Here is a 23708-nt window from a genome sequence, read left to right as displayed (position 1 = left end):
ACAGCTAAAAGAAATAGCCCAAATTAACCCTCAATTCATTTAAGCTGCATTGGGCTACAGTCCATGGGGTGGGTTGCAAAAGCTGGACATGACTTAGAGACAAAACCACCACCAACAACCCATTTCTACTCATTCTGGATGGGACATACATACACACAGTTAACTACACATTCCCCAGTGTTAGGGAGGGATTGTTCAAGCAATAGGCCAACTAGCGGACTTCCCTGGATGCTGGTTCAATCCCTGGTCGGGGAACTAAGATCCCACATGCCTGAGAGCAACTGAGCTCACGCACCCCAAGGAGACAATCTGTTCACCACATGAAAGGTCTCACATGATGCAATGAAGGTCTGACACAGCCAAATAAATGAATAAATACAAAAAAAATAAAATAAAATAAACCAACTACTGCAGATGATCATGCAGGACACTCTGAGGGGCCCAGGCGGGAGAGACTCCGATCAGCAGACAAATCAAGTCACAGTTCTTCCTAGAATGCTGTGGCTGGTTTTGCAGGCAGTGAAGGTCAAGGGTAGGCAGTAGAGTGAGAGAGGGCATTCCAGGTAGTGACAATGGTGGCTTGTTCCAAGCCTAGAGGCAAGAGTGAGCTGGCCTTCTGTTACGGACTTGGCAATAGTTGGGGGTGGGGTTGTGCAGGGAGTAGGAAGAAATTGAATTAGTAAAACCAGCAAGGGGGTGGAGTGAGAAGGCAGGAGTATTGGTCCTTTTTGAAGTGGTCTCCGGATTATCATTCCTTCCCGGGGGGGTACCCCTACCCTGCCGCTACGGTTGAACTCCTATTAATTCTCTTTGATGGTCAAGCTTTCCCAGAGCACCCTAAAATGAAGTCAGTTGTCCTTGCTCTGAGCTTTCTGGCTCTGCTACTCACAGGGCAATACAGCATCTACTGCCTTGCTCCAGTAGGACACAAAGGTATCAAGGACCTAGTGTGTGCTAGATGCTTCCGACTGATCCACTCCTCCCCGAAGCCCTGCACTCAGTTCATTATCTCCATCTCAGAGAAAGGCCTTAGAGCAGGGTAGGTAGTGGGCAGCACGATCTCTAGGCCAGATGGACTGCAATCACAGCTACTCTGTCATGTCTTAGCTGCGAGACTTTGGACAAGTCACTTAGGCACAAGTCTCTGTGCCTCAGATTCCTCTTCAGTCCAAAAGTGAAAGTGAAAGTGAAGTCGCTCAGTCGTGTCCAACTCTTTGCGATCCCATGGACTGTAGTCTACCAGGCTTCTCTGTCCATGGGATTTTCCAGGCAAGAGTACTGGAGTGGGGTGCCATTTCCTTCTCCAGGGGATCTTCCTGACCCAGGGATCGAATCCAGGTCTCCTGCATTGCAGGCAGAAGCTGTACGCTCTGAGCCACTAGGGAAGCCCCTTCAGTCCAATGGGGATGCCAAAATACCTGGACAACCGAAGATCATTAATGCATAGATGTACTAATGTTGCTCAGAAAGGTGCCTGGCACATGGTTCATGCACAAGGGAATGGATGCTCAGAAATTTGCTCAAGACCTTAAAAGCTACACAGCTGGAATTCCATAGAGTGCTTCACTCCCTTGGATTTCCCTAAGTATACTGTCCCCATCTCTCCCTGGTTTAGGTTATAAACCACTCAGGGGACATTGGTAGGCTCCCATTTGCCCCTCGTCCTCCACGGCACCTAGAGGGCGTATAATACACGAGTGCAGATAAGTGAGTCCAGGTGTTAGTATATGAAACTTGGCTCCTCTGATACCCAGCAGAACAGAAGTAGGGGGTACACTGGGGCAGCCTGAGGCTAGAGTTTCACCTGCCTCTGATTCACTTTAGTGCCTTTGAGATTTGAGGCAGAGCATCAGTACCAGCAGTGATCCTGGGCAGGGGAAAATATCCCATGCCGGGGAGAAGAAACCCCTGTCTGCAGTTCCTTCCTCCCCTCTTCTCACGAGCTCTTTGGCTTTCTTAGCACATCCCCAAGAGGACAGCAGTCCACAAGGCCAATTGAGATAGGTGTGCCTCCTCCTACCACACCACCCGCGTCTGGCAGTGTGCCCGCCCACCACCAGTCCGGGGGAAGCCTGATTAATCCGGGGCAGGGGCACCAGCTGCCATCCTGCCCCTGACCCCAGCCTGGCCACCTCCCACCCTTCACTCCACCGGCCATTCAGCTGGGTGAGGGCATTTCTTGAGCCCTCCCAACTTCCTCCTGTCTGGGAGGATGGAGGCATAATTAGTGCACTTCTCCTGGGGAGTGGGAGAGGCAGAGCGGCTCATTAACCCAGCCAGGCGTGCCTCTTCTGCGACTCCCTCCCTGCCCTCTCCTCTCTGCTCCTGGGTCCCTCTTCGGTCCCCTCACCCCTCTGGCCTCCCCTCCTCATTAACCTTTTTGCTCCTTTTTCTCTTCTGTACCATTCTTGGCTGTACCTCTCCCTCCTCATCTCACTGTTTCTGCTCTTCTTTCTTTGGCTATTTTGCCCCCTGACCTTTCCTTCCTCCCATCCCCCAAGACCCTCTTCTCTTGATTCTGGCCTCCCAGCTTCCAGTCTCAGCCGATTTCTCTGGGCCACCTGCCCTTCCTGCTACATGCTCAACCTCAGAAGCCTTATTTCCTTGCCTCTCTTGTTCTTGTGGGCTTCCCTGGTGGCTCAGCTGGTAAAGAATTCTCCTGTAATGAGGGAGACCTGGGTTTGATCCCTGGGTTGGGAAGATCCCCTAGAGGAGGGCATAGCAACCCACTCTAGTATTCTGGCCTGGAGAATTCTATGGACTGTGTAGTCCATGGGGTCACAAAGAGTTGGACACAACTGAGCGACTTTAACGTCACTTCACTTGTTCTTTTGCTCCATTTCCTTCTTCTGCTTTCTTTCTTTTCTTTTCTTTATTTATCTGGCTGCATCGGGTCTTAGCTGGGGTACTCAGAATCTTTGATCTTCATTGCAGCATGCGGGATCTAGTTCCCTGACCAGGGACCAAACCTGGGACCCCTGCTTTGGGAGTGCAGAGTCTTAGCCACTGAACCACCAAGGAAGCCCATGTTTTCTTTATTTTCTCACTCACCTTTCTTGGTCTACTTCTCCTGTTTCTCTCTTTCCCCTTTTCTTACTGGGCCCCTCCATTCTGGCTCACTCTCTCCCCTTTCCCACTCAGTGCACCCAGCACACTGAAAGAAAGGTGCGTTTTGAGGAATTTGTATACGTTCTGTCCTTTTTCTGGTGGGCAGGAGAGAATGGGGGGATTCTTGGTGGAGGACACTCATGACCTGTCTCATCCTAAGTGCTCTTTTCCATTCACAACCCACTAGGGAGTTCCCAACATGAAACACAGTTGGGAAGAGCTTGTGGAGGCAGGACCACTGAGAAGAAACTCCACGATGTCTTCTCCACTCAGAGGAGGCAGATACAAAGGGGCTTTCTGGAGGAGTTGCCATGGCCGCCTTGGTGACAGGGTATCGGCCATCCACACCTGGGCTGCCCACAGCTGCTGGGAGGACCGCTTTTTTTGGTCTTGTTTCCTCAGCTGAGGGCAAGTCATTCCAGCCTTTGAGGAATCACTGTCTTAGTTTTCACCACACCGCCCTCTCTCCTAAAAATACAGCTGGTGGTGAGCTGCCTTTATTCTGGGGTCAGGGCGGACCCTGCAGCGCCTTGGAGGGGATACTTGCTTAAGGAAAACATCCGGATTTCGTCTGCTAGGTCTGTTTCAAGTTTCTCTCTACAAACCCTTATGATCTAAGCACTGGGTCCAAAAGCCTTTCCACACTCATCCTCCAGATCTGCCAGTTCCCTTGCTACTTATTCACAGTATCTGTTCAAAACATGTTGTCACAGGACTTCCCTGATGGTCCAGTGGCTAAGATTCTGCACTCCCAATGCAGGGGGCCCAGGTTCAATCCCTGGCCAGGGAACTAGATCCCACATGCCTCAACTGAAGATCTTGCATGCCACAACTAAGTCTCTTGTGCAGCCAAATACATAAATATTTTTAAAAGATATATTAAAAAAAAAATCTGTTGTCTCCATTCTCTCCCTCCCTCCATCCTTTCCCACCTTTTTTTTTCCAGATGATACTACACAACAGGGATACCTTTTCCAGAACAGTAACTTAATATTCCTCCCCGCTCCCCCTTTTTCAAACAGAGAAATTGCACTTCTTCCAGGAAGTTTTCCTGGATTGACTCTTAAAGATGGAAGCGATCTAAGAAATTATTTAATTGCCCTTCAGTTTAGAATTGGTAAAGAACTCACCTGCCAATGCAGGAGACAAGAGAATGGGTTTGATCCCTGGAGGAGGAAATGGCAACCCACCCCAGTATTCTTGCCTGGAGAATCCAATGGACAGAGGAGCCTGGCAGGCTACAGCCCATACGGTCAAAAAGAATCTGATATGACTGAAGAGACTTAACACACACACACAATTTAGAATGAGGACACGGTGCCAGAGCAATTAAGGACTTGCCTGGTGCATACAGTATGGCGATGCAAGGAGAAGACACCCACGTTTCCTAACTCCTCCTCTTGTGCTCTTCCTCTGTCCTGAAGCTGCCGGCTCCTCAGAGAAGGCAGAATAGCTGGCCTGGTCTGCTAGTAGGGGATTTCCATAACTGTCCCTTGTTCTCTATCCCCAAATACCTTTCCCTGTAGTCAGTCTCTGCTCTGAGATATGTGTTGTTGGTCTTAAATAAAAATTTACTCAACTGTGTGCCTTGAAGGCAAGCAACTATACTGTATTTATCTCTGTTTCCTCAGCACCAAACAGGGCCTGGCACTCAATAATTGCTTGACGAACTGAAACTAACTGAAATGAAAACACACTATTGACCCTCTGAAGCAGCGGTGCCCTCACCCTCAGTAAGATGACCGAGGTTTCTGTTGACAAAGATGATAAAGCGCAGCCATGTCCATTTGGGGTCAGCCCCCTCCTGTCACTCCCTATCACTCACAAAAGACAATGGGGATGTAAAACAATCACTTAGGGGTACAACTTGCTCCTTCTACTGTTTTCCAAGGCCAGAAGAGAAAGGCATGGACTTCCAGGCCAGGAACTTAGCAATTGCTTGGCCCACTTCATGGCTGCAGGCCAAACCTGTGGAGAGGAAATTGTGGGAGCCACACAGGGCTCCAAAAAAGAACTCCAGAAGACATCTGTGGACCCTAACATCATCTAGGGCGGTCACTCCTGGCTCCTCCTGGACCAAGTCCTAGGTCTCCCCTCACTTGCACCCCCACCGGGTACAGCCGGACTAGAAACCACAGGAGGAAGAAGCAGCCTGGAAACAGGGCCCATGGCACTTCAGCAGAAGGCTTGCAGATGTTCTCACATTCTTCAAAGGGATACAGATGTGGACAGGCAGGAGAGGAGCCCAGCAGAGCAGTACTTGCCTGAACACTTGGATCCCCTTCCTCCCTTCCGATCAAGTTATTGGGCAATCGGTGCTGGAAGCTGTGTGGGGAGTTTAAATCTCAGAGCCTGGGATTCTGGCAGCTGGCAGAGCATCTGGGGCAAGTCCTGACTTTTGACTGTTGGGGACAGCCCATCGTTTGCAGAGCTCCTGGGGTGTGTTAAGGTCACATAGTCTAAATTCAGAGGAACTTCTCAGAAGCTATGTCAAAGTTAATAGGGAAACTGAGTTCAAGGAATTTGGGTGGTACTTAGCTGTCATAGAAAGAGCACTGGAATGGGAATCAGCATTTGAGATTTCCAGCCCTGATTTCAGCAGAATCAGCTCTGTGGCACTGGACTAGTTCCATCCCTTATCCGATCTTCAGTATCCTGGTTCATGGACTAGGCACCTCCAGAACTGACATGCCAGAACACAGGAGGTGTTTAGCACAAGCTAAATGACTGAACTGATATAATTCTGAGACTGCCTTCCTCCAGATACTTACAAAGTTTTCCACACTGCAGGCATCCCACTGATCTCATTTGGATGATAATGGCCCCTTCAGCATCCTCCCTGCTTCTGACTTTCCCCACTTCCATTTGCCCAGAGATCTGACTGCAGCCTCTCCAACTTCATTATCTTGACCCACTTCTCAAGAACCCACAATAGCTGCCTATGAGAATCCAGGTGCACAAGGCTTTAATAGCTGCCCACCGAGCCCCACCCCCAAGGCACCCGCCCACACACCTGGACTGGATTTCTTTCTCCCCTTGCAATCCAAGCCTGTCTCTTCCTTCTGTGCCCTGCTCTAGACTTACCTTTTTAAGGAAGGCTGGCCAAATGACACCATCTATAACCACAGCCAGTATTATGTCCAGTCCCTTCAGTATTTAACGCCTCAGGTTACGTTATATTTATCTGTAGTTTCTTTTATATATGTATCTCCTGGTGAGTATAGGTATAATTTACCCCTGAAATGCACAGAAAGGACTAAAGAAAACTCCTTCATAAAGACCCCTCTCTCAGTCTTCCCACAAGTAAGGGAAGAAAGTTCAAAACATAATAACTTTATATATAGACACGAAAGCAACAGCTAAAAAGAGCCTCTGCTTTCCCCTTTCTTCTTCACATTAGGGGAGACTGAGACCCAGGGAGGTTAAGCAACTTGTTCAAAGTCACACAGCTCATTCAGCAATCAGGAAGGAGGCCAAGACAATGCGTTGTGCAGTGCGATCCTTTCACCAGTGACACAAGTATCCAAACCAAGGGGTCATTTTGACACCGTGCAGCCAGCTGAACTGTTTGGTGGAGAATCCACATTCAAGGGCAGTGAAAACCCTGCACTTGCTACCCAGGAAAGAGATCTGATAACAAAAGGGGACGTGAGGGTCTGAAGAAGCACCAAAAAGGCTCCCTATTTCTGTCCCAAGAAAGAATGTAACAGCCCTAGAATGAAATCCAGGGTACACCACTTTGGACTGAATTTTTGAGGTTTTGGTGGAGCCACTTCCTTGACGCCAGCCCACTTTGGCCATTTTTAGGTTGCTGCAGAGGGCGAGAGCACCAACCCTAAGCGCCCTGGACAGATCCCGGAACACACAGCCACTGAGAAGCCAGGCGTACAGCGGCCCAGGGCCACGCCCCGGCCTCCGCCACCCCAGTGAGCGCCACTGCCCTCCGCTGGGGGCCCACCATCAGCGCTGGTGTAAACACTCGCATCTGTTATTGGTACCACTGAGGAAGACCGGTGGTGTGGATAATGAAAGTCATTTCTTTTTGGCTTTGGAAAGCATGATAATGAATTTTTAGTGGCACCTAATTATGTTCTACTGAAGATAATATTAAAAAAGTGTTTGCATTCTCTGAGCACATATTAAGTGATAGGGAGGAACAGAAGTGGCTAGCTGGAAGAGGAACCAGATTTTGAATTAAAATTTCATTATGGGGACCTGCCAATGACCAGAATATTCATTCAACAGCTGTGTGTGTGTGTGTGTGTGTGTGTGTGTACTTGTGCAGGAGGCACTCTGTTTGGTGCTGGGGAGAAGAGGGAAATTACAAACAGCAATAAGACACACTCTATCCTCCAGTCTGGTGAGACAGGCGAGGTAAACAACTCACTATGATTAAGACAGAATATAACTGCCACATCAAGAAATTCAAGCAATTTGCTTTAGAAGCTCAAAGGAAAGAACAGATTTTTGGAGAGAGCAGAGAAGACTACTTAAGAGAGAGGCACTAAAAGTATATCTTGGAGGCAAATCCAGATTTCAGAGGGCACAGGATGGGAAGAGGGGTCACTGGTTTGAATGAGCACGCAGGCTGAGAAGATGTATGAGCAGTGCAGGGAACAGTATGAGGAACAGCACTGATTCTCCCCTCCCCACCCAGTGCTGTGGGAGGAGACCTGACTGACCTCCTCCTTTGAGCAAAACGAAATTCTGTAAATCCCCAAGATCTCTTTCAATGTTCTCCCTGCTCCACCATCATTTATTTCAACAAGATAGTTCTTGCTCATGCCCTACTAAAGCAAGTTCCTTTCCGCTAGTTACTCCTTAGAGCTTTAAAAAGAAAAAAAAAAAAAAAAAAATCCCTGGGAAAAATTCCTGTCCCAGTCCACAGCAATCTATTTTCAACCTCAGACTTACTCAATCCAGGTCTAGCTTCTCTGGGATTCCCAGACCTGGAACTTTCCTTACAGGAGACTGTTATGTTTAGGACCTCTCTCTTAGCTATCAGCCCCGCTAAACCCTTCTAATTTGCTGCTGCTTTAAAACTGGGGAGGAAAAAAGATGGAGAGGACGCCCTCTCTGCCTCTCTGCCTCTTTCCCTTGCTCTGCGGTTACGCTCAGCAATGATCCTACAAGCCTGGAATTTGAGGAATTTCCTGCCCTGTGCTCCCTGGAAGAGCTGAGAGAGACCTAGCAATTAGGCCTGGAGTTTCCACTCCTGCCTTCCTCCACCCAGATGAAGTACCCTGAGTGAAGAGCTCGCTCTAAGGGGGCCACGTGGAGCTCAGTCTAGGACGTCTCCGTACCACAGGAACGTCACCCCGAGAGTCATCCCCATTGCCATCGACTCCCTCAGTCCCTCCCAATCACCTAAAGAGTCCCTTCCAAAATGCTCCGCCTCCTTTCCTTGGCCCACCTTAAATTGTAGCCATAATAACACAGGACATATAGAGTTAATTCCTTCCTAAATCCATCCTGTTCTTCTGCAACTGTCCCAGAGTAACTCTGCTCCTTCTTTTTTTTTTTTTTCCCCTATCACAGGAGAGGAGTCAGGAGCCACACTTTGCCTCAGCAATTTTTCCTTCCCCTTCCAATCTGCCCCTCCCTGCCCTCCTCTCCCCCTTTTCCCCTTTGCCTGTATGTCATTATGTACTGACTTATTTGATCTGTGCCCTTGTTCAATGTCCTTTTATAGGCTGAAGGTCTTAGCTCTGCTCCCAGGCAGCATGTCTGTCTCTGGAACTTTCAGAAGGCAAGGGTGGAGGCTCTGGGCCTCTACTTCTTTGTTCAAGTCAGAGACCTGGGAATGGGAATGGGGAAGATGGTCTCAAGTCATTTATGTAAACCTTATGTAACTTCTCTGCTGCAGCAGCCAGAACTGCTGAAGCAAATTTCTCTTCCTAATCATGTTTTGTTCAGGCTAATATTAAAATGGGCTCATATTCCCTTGTCACACATCCATCGATGGCTGGATACCAGGTGCTGAGGCAAAAGCAGCCTGGGATTTAAACACTGGCCACAAATAGTTCTCAAGCTGCCCCGTCTACCAGCATCAGCGTAGAGAAGGTAGGCATTTATATGGGTTCCTGTGTTTTTTGCACTTCTTTTTTGTCTAGGTGTCCAGCTTTGTGGTGGTTTCTTCCTCATTCTAGTCTTCTCATTCGTGACACTCCTTCAGTAATGCCCCATGTCACCCTCCTTTCACTGTTCCTCAATTCAGAGGACATTTCTGAATCTTTAATGCCTGTAGGTCCTGGAGAAGTTATGATCAGTTGGAACGTTGCTTCCCCACCTCCATCTCTTTCCGTATAGCACACGCCCTCTCAGGTTTCATTCCCAGGTGGGCAGCCGTCTCTCTCCATCCTCCCTGTGGCCGCCCACCTGCCCACAGATCTCTCCTAGGCTTTCACGGTGTAAGTTCCCCTGGTCCTCCCCAACGCCTATACCCTGCTTACTCTCTTCCTGTTCTCGCTCTCAGAAAGTATTAAGTCCAGGAACAGCAGTGCAGCCCTTTGGGGCCTGAGATTTCAAGGCCTGGATTTTCTTTCCACTCATCCCGACTCTGACTCTTGACAGTTCTCAACCAGATGACATTAAAACGGTAGTTTCCAGCTTCTCTTTCTTTCCCGCCACCTTAGTTCTTCTCAGCATATTCTAGTAGCCTCAGAAGGAGAAGCCTCTCTGGTTAAAAAGGAAATCAAAGCTATTCCAATACTTCAGTGGGAATGCTCACTATCTCCAGATTCCCTCCAACCCTCAAGATATTTGCCTTTTGAGGTTGAGAGTTGCTAGTTGCCAATTCCCTCCTCCCCCCGCTTCACATTCCCTTCAAACAAAGCTTTTCAGTCAGGTTTTTGACCCTGATGAAGATTTTTAACTGGAATCTTTTTTTTTGCTTTTCCCCCTTCCTCTCTAATTCTGAAGGATCTTTTGTCTTTTGAGCAAAAGAACTGAGAGACTGGGAGGGCTGCTGGGTTTTTTTTTTTTTTCCTCTTGCAAGTAATTGGGAAAGAGTTTTTTTTTTTAAAAAAAAAGAAGAGAAGGTAGGGGGAAAACAATATAAAGCTATTTTCTTTCTTAAAATAAATTATTTTAATAGAAACAAAAGAGAAAGATCTTGAAAAGTGTGAAAAGAACTTTGAAGAGAAAAGGACCCTGGAACGGTAACAGAGAAAAGGAGGGAGGGCTGGAGAGAAACATGAGAAAGAAGAGCTTAAAAGGGACTTAAGCAATGCATGCGCAGAAGGGGGAAGGAGGATATGACGAGTGATTGGAGGTGCTCATTTCAGGACTGTGTACTCGCTGGACAGTTTCTCCAACTCATAGGAAACAGAAAGAGCCAGAAGCCCACTCTGAGGCCATAAAGAGAACTCTCCTCTCCTTGCATACTGCGAACTTAGCAGTGCCTAGCATGTAGTAAATGCTCAATAAATGCAGGGCTGAACAAAACAAGTTGGTTATGGGTGACCGTTTTTTGTTGCTTGTGTCTGTGCTTTCTTCTTCCTCCAGGACTCAATGAAAGGTTGACTGGGGAAAAAAAGGGCCAGCCTCACATGACAGAGATCAGGTTGCGCCAAGCTCATAAGCAGAGGTCACGTTTTGTCAACCTCTCCTTGTCTCACCCTACTACCTTCCCTGGGCTTAGTCTTCACCCTCTTCTGGCTGGGCGTCAGGCATCCAATGAAACTCTATCAGCTCTCCATTACTCGCATGTAGGCTTCTCACTCTGGGGATTATCCATGGAAAAATCTTAATCCCAGGCAGGTTGATTCCTTTTGCCACCCAGAATGTCTCGGTTGCCAGTCTTGGTGTGAGCAGGGAATTAGAAACTCATTTAAATAGCCATCCAAGTCAACTCTAATAAGCAAAGTAAATCTGATTATTATCATCATGAGCACCACCATGATGCATCCCAAAGTTAAAAAAAAAAAAAAAAGACCAAAAAGAAACGGTGGCTGAGTGTTATCTCTGTCAAGGCTCTCCCTCTACTGGGTCAATTGGGAGTTAACTGTATTTACAGACAGACTTTAATCTGGGGGACTCAGCTCTCCACAGCCTCTGCTCCATCATCATAGCACCTCTAAAAGGAAGATTACAGACAACTTATATTATTTGTTACTTAAAATAGTAGCTGACATTTCAGTAGCTGCTAGCTTATTGTGTGCCAGGCACTATGTTATACGTTTTCTATATTTTAACTCATTTCATTTATTCATTACAAAAAAGACCTGAGGCAGCACACACAGGGTCAATTGTGTAAACAATAAATTGGAACTTCCCTGGTGGCCCAGTGGCTAAGACTCAGCATTCCCAATGCAGGGGGGCCCAGGTTTGATCCCTGGTCAGGGAACTAGATCCCACATGCCGCAACGAAGAGTTCCTACACTACAGCTAAGATCCGGTACAGCCAAATAATAAATAAATATTAAAAAAAAAAAAAACAGTAAATGAAGAGGTGACATGAGACACTGTGCATAGATGGTGGTACTTAGGCAAACAGGGAAAGAGAGTAAGCACTGGAGAAATAAACTGAGGGGCAGGTAGAGTTATATATTAAATATTTGCCACAAGATCCTCAGCCCCTCATCAGAGATGAACTGCAAGATTAGCCTTGAGCTTCCAAGCAGCATGTGCAGAGGAAAAAATTCAAAATTAGTGATGCAATGTACAGCACCCATAAAATAAACACTAACCGGTACCTTAGGAAAGTGCCACTACAGAACTCTCTTCTGTGGATCCCCACACAAGGCTCACTGTGATGTGCAGAACCATGTTCTGGGTAACGTCCCTACCATGAATAAAATAAGGAATTGCACAGGGCTGCCCCTTAGAACGTTCCTCAGTGCGGGCTGATGGCACAGTGCCAGAGGCTCAGCTCAGTAAAAGCAGTTCTTCGAGGAGCCCAAACCATTCAGTCTCGGTTTGCCACTCTCTGACGGGCTGGTCTAAGGATAAAATTGAGAGTATCTGGAGGAATGGACTGGAGGTGGGTGATAACAGTGGGTGGCAGGCTGGGGGAAGGCTGTCGATATAAAACAGGACTCTTGCAACTTAGCTATTTTGGCCTTCAGTTCAGAACTGCATTCCGAGATGAGAGGAAGGAAAGAACATCACAGTCTTCTCTGATATCCAGGATTTCTTGGGAGGCATCTGAAGGTAGGGGGAGGCAGAACTCAAAAGATTATTTCCCTGAGGAGACGGGGTAAAGGGACAGCCAGTTGTTGTGATGTCTAGGGTGGGAGTGAGGTGAATGAGTGAGACTCCTTTAAAATACAAAAAAAGTACTTTGGCATTTTCTTTCTTTTTTATTTCTGCCGAGTATACCTAACCCTCAAAATATCAGCTTAGCTTTTGGCCATCTTGATGCTTGGGAAGATTAAGCCTGCTGGGAAAAAAAATCCTAAGGAGCATTCAAAGAGGAATTAGAGGTAGAATTAAACACAGTTAAACAGCCCCAGCAAAGCTCCCAGACTTCCCCCTCTGAAGGAAGAGCCCAGGCACTCCAGCATTTCAGAGACCCACAGGGTGACAGTCAGCACAGAGGTCAGCCTGCCGGTGACATCTGCATCCCTTAACCTCGAAGTCCTCCAAGGGAATAAAGTCTGCAACTTAATTGTCCATCTAGCAATTTAGCGTCCACAAGTTCTTCTATCTGACCAAAGCATTTTTTTGGCTGTTTCCCCTACAAAGACTGTATTTTTCCTAATAGTGGAGGACAGAAATCTTGTCCAGCCTTGGTCCAGGGAGCTGGCACTGGAGTGAGAGGGGCAGTCCCCAGTTAAAGGGAATAAGGTTGGAAGGAGGGTCGGGGCTCCCTAGCTGCTGCTTGGACATCCTCTTGGTGAGTGAGGACAAGGATAAAGGCAGGGGAGGAGAGGTAGAGCAAGCTGGCATCTCAGGCCAAGTCCCCTGACAATGGGCAGGAGTCTGGAACCTGCAGCCTGTTACTTAATTATCTCTGAATGGTTTTTGTTCCTGGCTTTAAACATTTACCCCTATTGGGTTTTCACGGCTTCACAAGCTCTCTATCTCCTTTTCTTTGCCGTTGCCATGGCAACGACTCCAGGCGTACAACTGCTCTCTGATTTTAAATAAAAGTTGAGGTTTCTCTCTCTCTCTTCCCTCCCCGCCCCTCCCTCCTTCTCTCTTAGGATGGATGAGGTTTCTCTCATCCCCTCCCTTCCTTTCACCTTCCTCTCTGCCCTGCTCTCCCCCCACCAGACTAGGTTTCCTTATCATCACCTCATTCTCTCATTTCCTCCTTCCACCTGACTCTCCTCTAAGCCCTCTCCCCTGTCATTGGGCTTCCTAGATGGCCCTAATCCCCTGGTTGCCATGACAGCAAGACAAGGCCCTTTAGGAGGGATGGGGGCAGAGGTTGAAGGATAAGGGAAGTTGGCTGGGGAGGGGGTGGTGTGTGGTGGGGAGGTGATTTATTGGTAGTCCCAGAAGCAGTGTTACCCAAGATTCTCTGGGGACCACCACCTTCCTCTCTGGACCTCAACTCTTCTAGCAATTAATGGGCAATAGATTCCTTATCTATTCCCCACCCCACCCCCAGGCACCAAGAAAGGACTTTTTGATCTGTGCAATTGGGAATGGTGGGGGAGGAGACAGGGAGGTCTGTGGAGATAAAGCAGTAGTTTTCCAAACTGCTGGGTGGCCTCTGTGTGTGTGTGTGTGTGTGTGTGTGTGTGTGTGTGTGTTGGATGAGGGGCAGGGCAGGGTGAAGGCGGAACTTCTCCTATCTGCTCTGGGGCAGTGAATCACTTATACTCCTGAGTCTTGGTTTTCATTGGCAACTTTCAAGGGCTGGATTAAATCTTTGATTTTTCTGTACTTTAAGGTGCCCAAGGACATCAGAGAAGTCTCAGCAGCTATAGCTGGTGGGGGTAGGGGCCAGGGTGAGGAGGAGGGGATTTGAGGGAAGTGGGAGGTGAATCAGGTGCCTGAGACCCAAAAGAGCTAGTCCTACGGTCTGGCACCACAGGGGCCTCCTTTTATCTGCTCAAGGCAGAGGTGAGGTAGACCTCCCAGAAATCCTCATCACATGTTTCTAAAGAAAGTCAGGGCCTCCACTCACTTCCCACCAATGGACTGTCCAAGTGGCTGTCTTTGCCAGCTACCCAGTCATTCCCTGGCCCCTCTGTTGGTAAGTCATGGTTTAAGTGGAGACTTAATCATTCCTAAAATGGTCTAGAGATTGAAATATTCTACTTACTCCTCAACAACATAAACCATTCTCTCTTAATTGTATGAGACGGGTCAAGGTTAAATTCTTGGGTAAAGGGAGAAATAACAATCTGGCATTTTAGAGAAAACTATGGATTGGGGGTCAGAAGACTTGATTTCCAGGGCTTCCCTGGTAGCTGAGCTGGCAAAGAATCTACCTGCAATGCAGGAGACCCCGGTTCAATTTCTGGGTTAGGAAGATCCCTTGGAGAAGAGATAGGCTACCCACTCCAGTATTCTTGGGTTTCCCCGGTGGCTGAGATGGTAAAGAGTCTGCCTGCAATTCAGGAGACATGGGTTCGATCCCTGGGTTGGGAAGATCCCCTGGAGAAGGGAATGGCTACCCATTCCAGTATTCTGGCCTGGAGAATTTCATGGACAGGGGAGCCTGGCAGGCTACAGTCCACGGGGTCGCAGAGTCGGATACGACTGAGTGGCTTTCACTTTCACTTTTTCTAAGGGCGATTTTATCCCAGGGGGCACTTGGAAATGTCCAGAGACATCTTTTATTGTCACACCAGTGAATGGAAGGTGTGTTGCTACTGGCTCTAGTGAGTAGAAGCCAGGGATGCTGCTAGACATCCTACAGTACACGACAGCACCCCCTCTCCCTGCATGCACCCACACACAAACACACCCACACATGCAAACACACCAAACATTAGCTGTATCTATCTCAATCAATTCATTTTCCCATTCAGAGCCTCAATGTCCTCGTTCATAGATTAGTACCTTATACTCAATGATTTAGGTCACACACATTTCCTGAGTGCCCATGTCAGGCATCTTTCTAGGCACAGAGGGTGGAGCAGGTGCAAGATCAAGAGAGAAGGTCCCCTTGTCCCCAAAGACTTTTCATTAACTTATCTTCACAACTTGAAATGAAATTGCACAAGGTCACACAGAAAATCGGGAAGGAAGCTGGAATCTGAACCCAGGTCTTCAGACTACAAATCCAAGGGCCCTTCTCATCACTCCACACCACAAAATATTAGGATTCAATTCAGCAATAAGAGCTATCATATACCACTTAAAGCATCTCAGATACCTCTTCGAAGCATTCTACACAGATTATTTAATTCAATCTTTATGATCACTCTACGAAGCAGATGCTGCTATTCTTCTATACCAAAGTGAAGGGACTTGCACAGGGTCATGATGGCAGCAGGTTCTGGATCTGAACCCAAGCAGTCTGAACTCCAGATCCTGCCCTTTTGCTCAGAAGCTCAAGAGTACTTCCAGGGCAGCATCATCTGCATCATCTGTGAGTGCCAAGTCACTTCAGTCATGTCCAACTCTTTGCAACACTATGGGCTGTAACCTGCCAGGCTCCTCTGTCCATAGGGATTCTCCAGGCAAGAATACTGGAGTGGGTTGCCATGCCCTCCTCCAGGGGATCTTCCTGACCCAGGTATTGAACCTGGGTCTCTTATGTCTCCTGCATTGGCAGGCGGGTTCTTTACCACTAGTACCACCTGGGAAGCTAGTGACTCCTTGTTTTACAGTTGAATAAACCAAGGCTCCAAAATAGCATATCACTTGCCCAAGAAGAATCAGGATGAAAATCCAGGTCACCCAATCTAAGATCAGCTCAAATATACCCTCGAGCTCTCAATGTCTATAGTCCTGTTGGGGGAAGGCAGTGGGAGGTGCATTATAAGAAACAAAGTCAGAAAGGGAAAGGGAAAGGGAAAGAGGACGTGGAAAAGTGGGAGAAACACCTAGTGAGTGGTCAGGAGAAAGGAAAGAGCTGCCTCCAGATGGTGAAGGAGATAGCGGAGGATGAGAGGAGAGGGAGGGCGCTCAGAAAGGAGCAAGATGCTGAGCACACAGGGAGGGGCCAGCCTAGGAGAAGAGGAGGCCTCGGTGGCTCAGAGGGTGAAGAATCTGCCTGCAGTGCAGGAGACCTGGGTTCAATCCCTGGGTCAGGAAGACCCCCTGGAGAAGGGAATGGGTACCCACTCCGGTAGTCTTGCTTGGAAAATCCTATGGCCAGGGAAGCCTGGCAGGCTACAATCCATGGGGTCACAAAGAATCAAACACGAATGAGCAACTAACACTTTTCTGAAACCTTGGGTGGGCTTCTCTCTGTGCCTCGCCACCTATCAGCTGGCTAGGCTGTCAAGATATCCAGACCTTTTCAAAAACCCTGTCCCTCTGGCCAGGGAACAAGAAGAACTTAGAATCTGTGACCCGCCCCCAAAATCCCCAACCCCGGTGTCCAGGGGCTTCACTTGCTGCTTTTCCTAACACCCAGCCCCAGCCTTGAGGGAGGGGGCAAGAAGAAAGGACAGACCTCGAGACCAAAGCACCCAACACAACGGGCACCGGGACCTGCCAGGCTCCCTCCCAGCTTCCCAGTTCCTCCTGGAGATTCTTCCAGGCTCAGCGCCTCTCTTCAAATCCATTTTGCAAATGAGGAAAGCAGGCCCAGAAGCTTCTCTGGGGGCCCTGACCCTCCCCGAGAAGGCCCGGGCATGACTTATGAAAGAGGCTGGGGTTTGTTGTTTGTTATTTTTTGTTTTGTTTTGAACAAAACAGAATCCAGGGCCTTGGGGAACTTGCAATCTGGTAGAAAACTGAAAGGTCAGTGCTTTAAAACTGAGTATAAACTGAGCCTGTGAAATGAGATAAAGGGAGGGTTCGTCAGAAAAGGCCCTTGGAGGAGGTAACCCTTTTGAGAATCAGATGCGGGAGGTGGAGGGTGAGGATGGAGAAGCTTACATAGCGCAGGCTTTAGGTCTTTACAGACCGAAATTCCTGGGCTCTGGCTCCTAGGAGAGGGCCCTGGTTTTCATTTTTTCCCTTCCCCCCACAGCTCAGCTCTGGTCGGCCTCTGAGATGATTAAAACCAAAAGAATTTTAAATGCCTGGAATTCACTTTTCACCACTGATGCCATTTGCTTATTTTCTCTCTCTCCCCTCCCTTCTTATAATTTCTCCTCTTGGGAGAGCTATCTGTTTGCCTCACTCTTTTCTTCTGGCTGAGTTTGCTCTGCGATGATCCCCAGTACCCACCAGATGACTTTGTTTTCATTGCGGGGAGGAGGAGAGAGGGGGTAGGGTGTCTCAGGCAGAGGGGAGGGAGGAGGGGAGGGTGGAGGGGCCTTGATCTTGCTGGCGAAAGTTCCCAGAAAAAGAAAGAAGAAATAGCTTTCAGGGAAAGAAATCCGCCAAATGTTTATGTTCCCACAAGACTCTGCGAAACCTTTTCACAGACCAAAGCTAAAGTTGAGGGTGAGATCAGAGCACGTTTCTTAAGGAACAAACTCTTATCAACAGGCACACACAAGCACCCACATCCTTGATCCAGGGTCCCCAACCTTCCCAGAGCAGGCTGGATCATCTCCATTCCCAGGACGGCAGACTCTGTGCATGTGTGTGTGTGTGTGTGTGTGTGTGTGTGTGTTTGCAGGGAGAAGGGTACTTCTGTTCTTACCCAGAGTCCAGACCAGATCTGAAAAATGTATAAAAAGTTTGCTTCCACCCTGGTTCCTAATCAAGCAATGCTTCTCCGAGGGCACCCCAACGCTGGCTCTCTGAAATCAATACATCTGGTTCTGGCTCAAAAACCAAATCAGAGAGAGTCAGGGCCTCATTCAGGAAGAAGCAGTCCTTTATGTGAACTCCCCCCGGATGGCAAAGAGTCAGAAAACGGTGCAGCCAGAATCTTGGAGATTATTACCCTTCTCTTTTTATGATAAGAAAACAGGCTCAGGTCACCGCATAAGGCACACTTCCCGACAACCACAATGGAGCTAAAATTCACAGCTAGACTCGCAATCCAGTGCCCCGTCCACATTGCCTCCTGAATGTCGACTTTCCTACCATAGTCCCTGGGAAACCAAGAGCCGAGACAGAAGCTACAAACTATCTGAGTGAGACTGGACACATTTAACACTTTGGCACAGGGGCTCTGCTGCAGGTGCAGTGGGCAGTCTGAGGCATGGAGGTCAGCAAAGGGGGAATGTCAACCCTACCTGGAGCTGGATGCCAATAAGCTCTGAGCTGGAAGTAGCCCTGGCCCAAACAGACAACTTCTTTGTGAAAAGAAAAACTGCACCGGGACAGAGTGACCTGGGTTGTCACAGCTCAACAGTACATCCCAGAAGTGGCACAGTGTAGAAATTTTGTGCCGTCTCTTACTGAGGAAGGTGAACAAAAGCACTCTCCCTCCTTCATCCGCTTTTTAAAAAATTAACTTGTTTGATGTGGCTTCTAAGGTCATGGGCTAGGTGCTTCCATGTGTAGTGGTAATAACAATAGGAATAGCAATAGCAGTCACAGCTCCCATTTGTTAAGCACCTGTCATATGCCAGGAACTCTGTTTACATACACCATCTGCAGTTTTTCCAAGATTCCCATTGACCAGTGAAGAAACTGAGACTCAGATTATATGACAATTCCGAGGTCTCATGGCTAGTTAATGGCAAAAAGGTCCATAGGATCCAATTCTTTTCTTTCTCAAGACCAAGCATTGTGCTAGGGGGAAGAAAGAAAACTCAATACAGAGAGCGAAAGAATGGACGTCCCCCATTCTCCACCACGTCCTGCAGACCAGCAGCCCTGCCCTCAGAGACAAGATGAACAGCAGTGGGAAACAGTGGTGACTTGCCAGAACTTTAGGTTCCAGTCCTGCTCTGTGTCTAACCCTCTGAGTAAACTCTACTGTCTCTCAGTCTTCTCAAATGCATCATCTGGACATCCTCCTCGCTATTTATCTTCAGGTTGGAAGCCCAAGGAAAGCCCCAAGGTTTGTGGTTATGCCGGGGCTGAGGGCCCATCAGGAACAGTGCTCTCTCCCTCCCTTACCTCTTCTTCCTGGGTCACAGTTTTCCTCATCTGTGAAATGGAGCATATTGTCAACTCCTGGCACAGTGCCTGAAAGGTGTAAGTCTAAGTGCTAGGCCTTCCCCCTCTTCACCCAATCACCATTATGGAGTGGTTATTCCCTGAGTGGGCTTCCCAGGTGGCACTATTGGTAAAGAACCCACCTGCCAGCCGGGGAGACTTAAGTGAGGCAGGTTCGATCCCTGGGTCAGGAAGATGCCCTGGAGGAGGGCATAGGCACCCACTCCAGTCTCTTGCCTGGAGAATCCCATGGACAGAGGAGCCTCATGGGCTACTGTCCATAGCATTGCAAAGAGTTGGACACAACTGAAGTAACTTAGGGATTCAGCCCCAGAGTTGTGTCCTGCTCTCCTCAGAAAATGTTCCCAGACCAAGTCCTGGGTCCTAACTGGGTGGTGGCCCTGCCCTTTCTTTCCCTGTCATCCTTTCTCACCCCTGCAGACTTCACTTCCCAGCATAGGATTGATGAACTTCACTGGGACCATCTCTTGCTCCTCATCAAGTGTTCTGGTCACCAGCCTACTCGCACCTCCTGCTGTATCCCACCCTGCCTCACCCCACCCCACAACCAGGGAGGCTAAGGGAGCCAGCGATGTGCAGCTCTGGCTGTGCTAGCTCTGATAGACCAGGTGGAGCCTCCCCCAGGAAGCATGACCATACTTCCTGACTACCACCAGCAGAGCCTCCACCAGCCTGCTGGGCTGACCAGGGGTTCTGGGCCTGTGCTCCGCTCAGCATTCCACGCACCCGCTCAGGTCCCTTTCTTCCCCTCCCTTGGTCTCAGCACCCGCAGCCAGCTGCCCCCACCTCCCTCCAGCATCTCTCTTCCCACTCTCCCCTTCTCTCCCGCTTCCTCCCCTCCCCCCTCTGCTGCGGGCTTGGAGCAGGAGGTTATGAAAATGAGCTGCGTGCCCAGGAGACTGTAATTATCTGCTAAGTGTGAAAGCCAGAGTGATTAATTAAGAGATAATAAAAAGAAAAGGAGGGCGAGAGGGGGGCCTCACGGCTTTGCTTTGATGATAGAACCTGAGGTGAGCCAAGCAATTAGGGGAATCTTTATCGAGAGTTAGCTATAATCCACAAATTATCAAGCACCAAATGCTCCAGGAGCAGGGCACATTTCACTCCTGCCGAGTGACAGACCGACAGACAGGGAAGGACAGCGGGAGGAAGGGGCCCAGGGAGCATCCAGCTGGGGGCAGGGAGAGGCCCTGCGCAGTGGAGCGCGCGTCTGTGCTGGTGGACAGATTGTCCCGTGCCAGGCCGCCAGGCAGCACTTCCAGGCCCTCGGGCCGTGGCTACCCTTGAAACAGGGGTAGCCTGACAAAGACAGGCTGCCCCCCAGGCAGGCTCCACAGCAGAGCCAACTCGGAACACCCCCACTGTCTCCTGCAGAAGGACCAGAGGGCCAGGCGCCTGTCTCCCCCCAGACATGTCAGCTCCTCCTCTTCGAGGACTCACATTCTCCCCTGTCCTCAAGGGACCAGGAGCTGCTGTAACACCATTCCTCTCCCCGCCTTGGCCATGTGGGAGTATGTCACGCGGCCGGTGCGAATGCTACAGGGGCCACAGTTTGACAAGGCGACACCACAGCTCATAGCTCCCGGAGCCAGCAGCCCACGGGGCCCTAGCTGGATAGCCCTCCCCCACCCGGCTCCCACTCTTATCCCACCCAACCCTCCTGTAAGAACAGTCTCTTCTTTCCCACTGGGTCCTGCCCTACCAGTCCTTCCCACTGGGGTCCATTTTCCTTTTCTTGTCCCCTCCTGGAAACCTTCCCTAACTGATCCCACAGCTCCAGTATCTCTTTCCATCTTCTCCTGTGCAAATGTACAACAGGGTTCAAAATGCCCCGCTTATTTAGATGATATTTGTGTGTTTAGACCCTGAGGAAGATGGCAACCTGTCTTCTCTATTACAGTGAGCTGCAGAAACCAAGCCTCCGCCCTCAAGTTCAAGCTTAGGGCTACAAGTTTGCACTGATCTAATACAGTCTGGTATCCTAGTCCACACTCCATCAGATTAGTAGATCTCCAAAGGCAGACACCCTATCCCTTTCTTTCTCTGCCCATACTGATGTCACTTGGGATCCACTCTGTCCACCCAGGCATGGATAGCTCAGTTGAGGACATCCCTGTGTGGCTTTCCTGGTAGCTCAGTGGTAAAGAATCCGCCTGCAATACAGGAGACACGGGTTTGATCCCTGAGTCGGGAAATGCCCTGGAGGAGGGCATGGCAACCCATTCCAGTGTTCTTGCCTGGATAGGAGAGCCTCATGGTTACAGTCCATAGCGTCATAAAGAGTCAGACACGACTGAAGCAACTTAGCGTGCACACACACACAATATGTAATTCCAAGAGGAAGATGTTCCTGCTCTGAAGCTAGATCAGGTCCTGACTGTGGCCTAGGCTCACCTCTGCCATCTCCCCTGCAGGCCCCACTCTCCTCCAGGTACCCAGTGCTGCCCCAGATGCCAGAGCTTCTCTCAGCCTGGCCCCCGAGGAGGGGGTAGGAGGGGCCCTCAAACCATCCACCAGAGACAATGGCCTGGTGAAGGACACCAGAGCCCGACAGCCTCCAGCTGCTCTGAGCCACCGAGAAGGGGAAACTGGACAAGGAAGGGCACGGTGGCTCAGCCAGGTTCCTGGGAACACTACAGTTCTGGCCCTGACTGGGGACACTGGGAAGATAGACAGCCTTGGCGGTTTGTTGGAAAGTAGACCTGCTCCCTAAAGAGACAACCTGCTCAACCTCAACTGAGGCCTCAAAGACAGTGTCACCTCTGACCTCTCTAGGCTTGCACTGAGAGAAAAATGAACCTATTAGGGGAAATGTTATTCTTACAGGCATAAAGAATTCTGGACTCTTACTCAGTTATAGTCTCCAATAAGACAGCTTTTTTCTTTTTTTTCCAGAAAGAGCAGGAAGGATTGGGGTTAGACACAAAGAAGAACTTTCTGCTTGCCAGGGATTAACTGACTTGAAGGTGAGCAGGCAGAGAGAGCAAATGAAATTCCCTTCTCTTCAGAAAAAGGACAAACATGGATGCATCCAGGTTGATTCAAGTTGGTCCTGCCTAAAGAGAGAGATCTTGAGAGTCCAAAGGTGTCCAGATTCTTCCAGAATTGTCTCTCCACCTTCACTCCTGACCCTAGGATCTGTGTTCTAGGAAGCCCGGTCTGACTGACCCTACCTCCTTCTTTGTTTACTCTGAAACTCCTCAGGATGGATGTGTGTAGTTTGCACTTGAAGATGGCTGAAAGTGTAGTCAGTTTTCTGGGGGTTCTTCTTTCCCCTAGTGGACAGGATTCCCTAGATATACGGAGCAACCCATTTTATCAGAAAACTCTGAGGGCAGAGGTGCTCTTCTCTGGCCTGTGGACCTGCCTCGACAGCCTAAGGCTCTGCACCCAGATCACGAAGGGAGGGAGAGAGTGAGTTAGCTCATCACGTTGCCTGAACAACCATTAGGTCTACATGAGTGTGAGAAAATGATCTGCCCAGGGGTGGTCCTCCATTCCTGCCTGAAAACCATGACCCCAAGTAGGTCTACAATCCACCTTCCTTCCCAGATCTCACTTTGCTCATGATCAAACCTTCAAGCCAAAGCCAACAAAGCCTAGGCCCTAGCTAGCAGCTCAGTCAACATGTTTTTCCCCCCAAAACCCCACCAATTGAGAGCTGGGTTATGAGGAGTTACTCTTTTCATTTAAAAAAAGAAAGGAGAGGACTGATTGGCTCGGGCATGGAGGCATGTCTCCACCAACATACTGGCTAGTTGCTTTTCAACTCTGCAGCCGGCAGCTGTTGGCATGAGTGAACACTTGGTGGGATACAGTAGAGGTGGCTGGGAGCGTGGGAGGTGCTGGGGATAAGGCTGTGCAGGTTAGTCTTGGGGCCGAAGATGGGCAGGCCAGCATGCACTGCCCCTTCTCCTGTCACACAACCTGCTTCTCTAAAACAAACACATCGATGGTCCTGAATCAATGACCCATCCAGGCTCCGTTACACAACCAAGCCAGCTGAAAAGTGAATTCAGGTAAATGAATTCTATTTTTTCTTGCTTCCCATTAGAACGCTGAAGCTCTATTTCCCTAGAGGAAACACATCCTCTAACACTTCAGAGTGTGGTCCAAGGACAAGCAGCATTGGCATCACCTGGGAGCCTGGTGCCAACACAGAAATCCCGTCTGACCCCAGATCTTCTGAATCAGAATCTGCACTTTTTAACCAGATTCCCCAGGTGCTTCACAAGCATGTTCAAGTTTGAGAATCACTGTTCTAACATCCTGAGTTGAAACCTTGTGGAGAGAGAGGGATTTAAACCTAAACCTTCTGGTCCTGCTTACTGTGCATTGCCCAAGGAGTGCTTTCCCAGGGCTTAAAGTAGAGGTAAATGGTTGCTATCACTCCATTTAACAGATGAGGAAACTAAGGCTCACAAAGATGAAGAGCCTGCTGAATCTTCAGAGCCAGGATTAGACCTAATTCTAAAGCAGGGTGCTTTCTATTTGCTGCC

General features: G+C 49.0%; 1 protein-coding gene and 1 non-coding gene across 5 annotated transcripts in view; one reads left to right on the top strand and one right to left on the bottom strand.

The window, feature by feature from the left end:
* KIRREL1 (kirre like nephrin family adhesion molecule 1) overlaps window positions 1-23708 on the bottom strand; it is a 104722-nt gene that overhangs the window by 69421 nt on the left and 11593 nt on the right. The gene's annotated exons all lie outside the window — the stretch shown is intronic.
* Window positions 3826-3898, top strand: TRNAG-CCC (transfer RNA glycine (anticodon CCC)). Its single transcript has one exon. It is a non-coding gene; the product is annotated as a tRNA-Gly (tRNA).

This window comes from Bos mutus, chromosome 3 (genome assembly GCF_027580195.1).
Source record: "Bos mutus isolate GX-2022 chromosome 3, NWIPB_WYAK_1.1, whole genome shotgun sequence".
Taxonomy (NCBI): domain Eukaryota; kingdom Metazoa; phylum Chordata; class Mammalia; order Artiodactyla; family Bovidae; genus Bos; species Bos mutus.
This window is presented reverse-complemented; position numbering and strand designations above follow the sequence as displayed.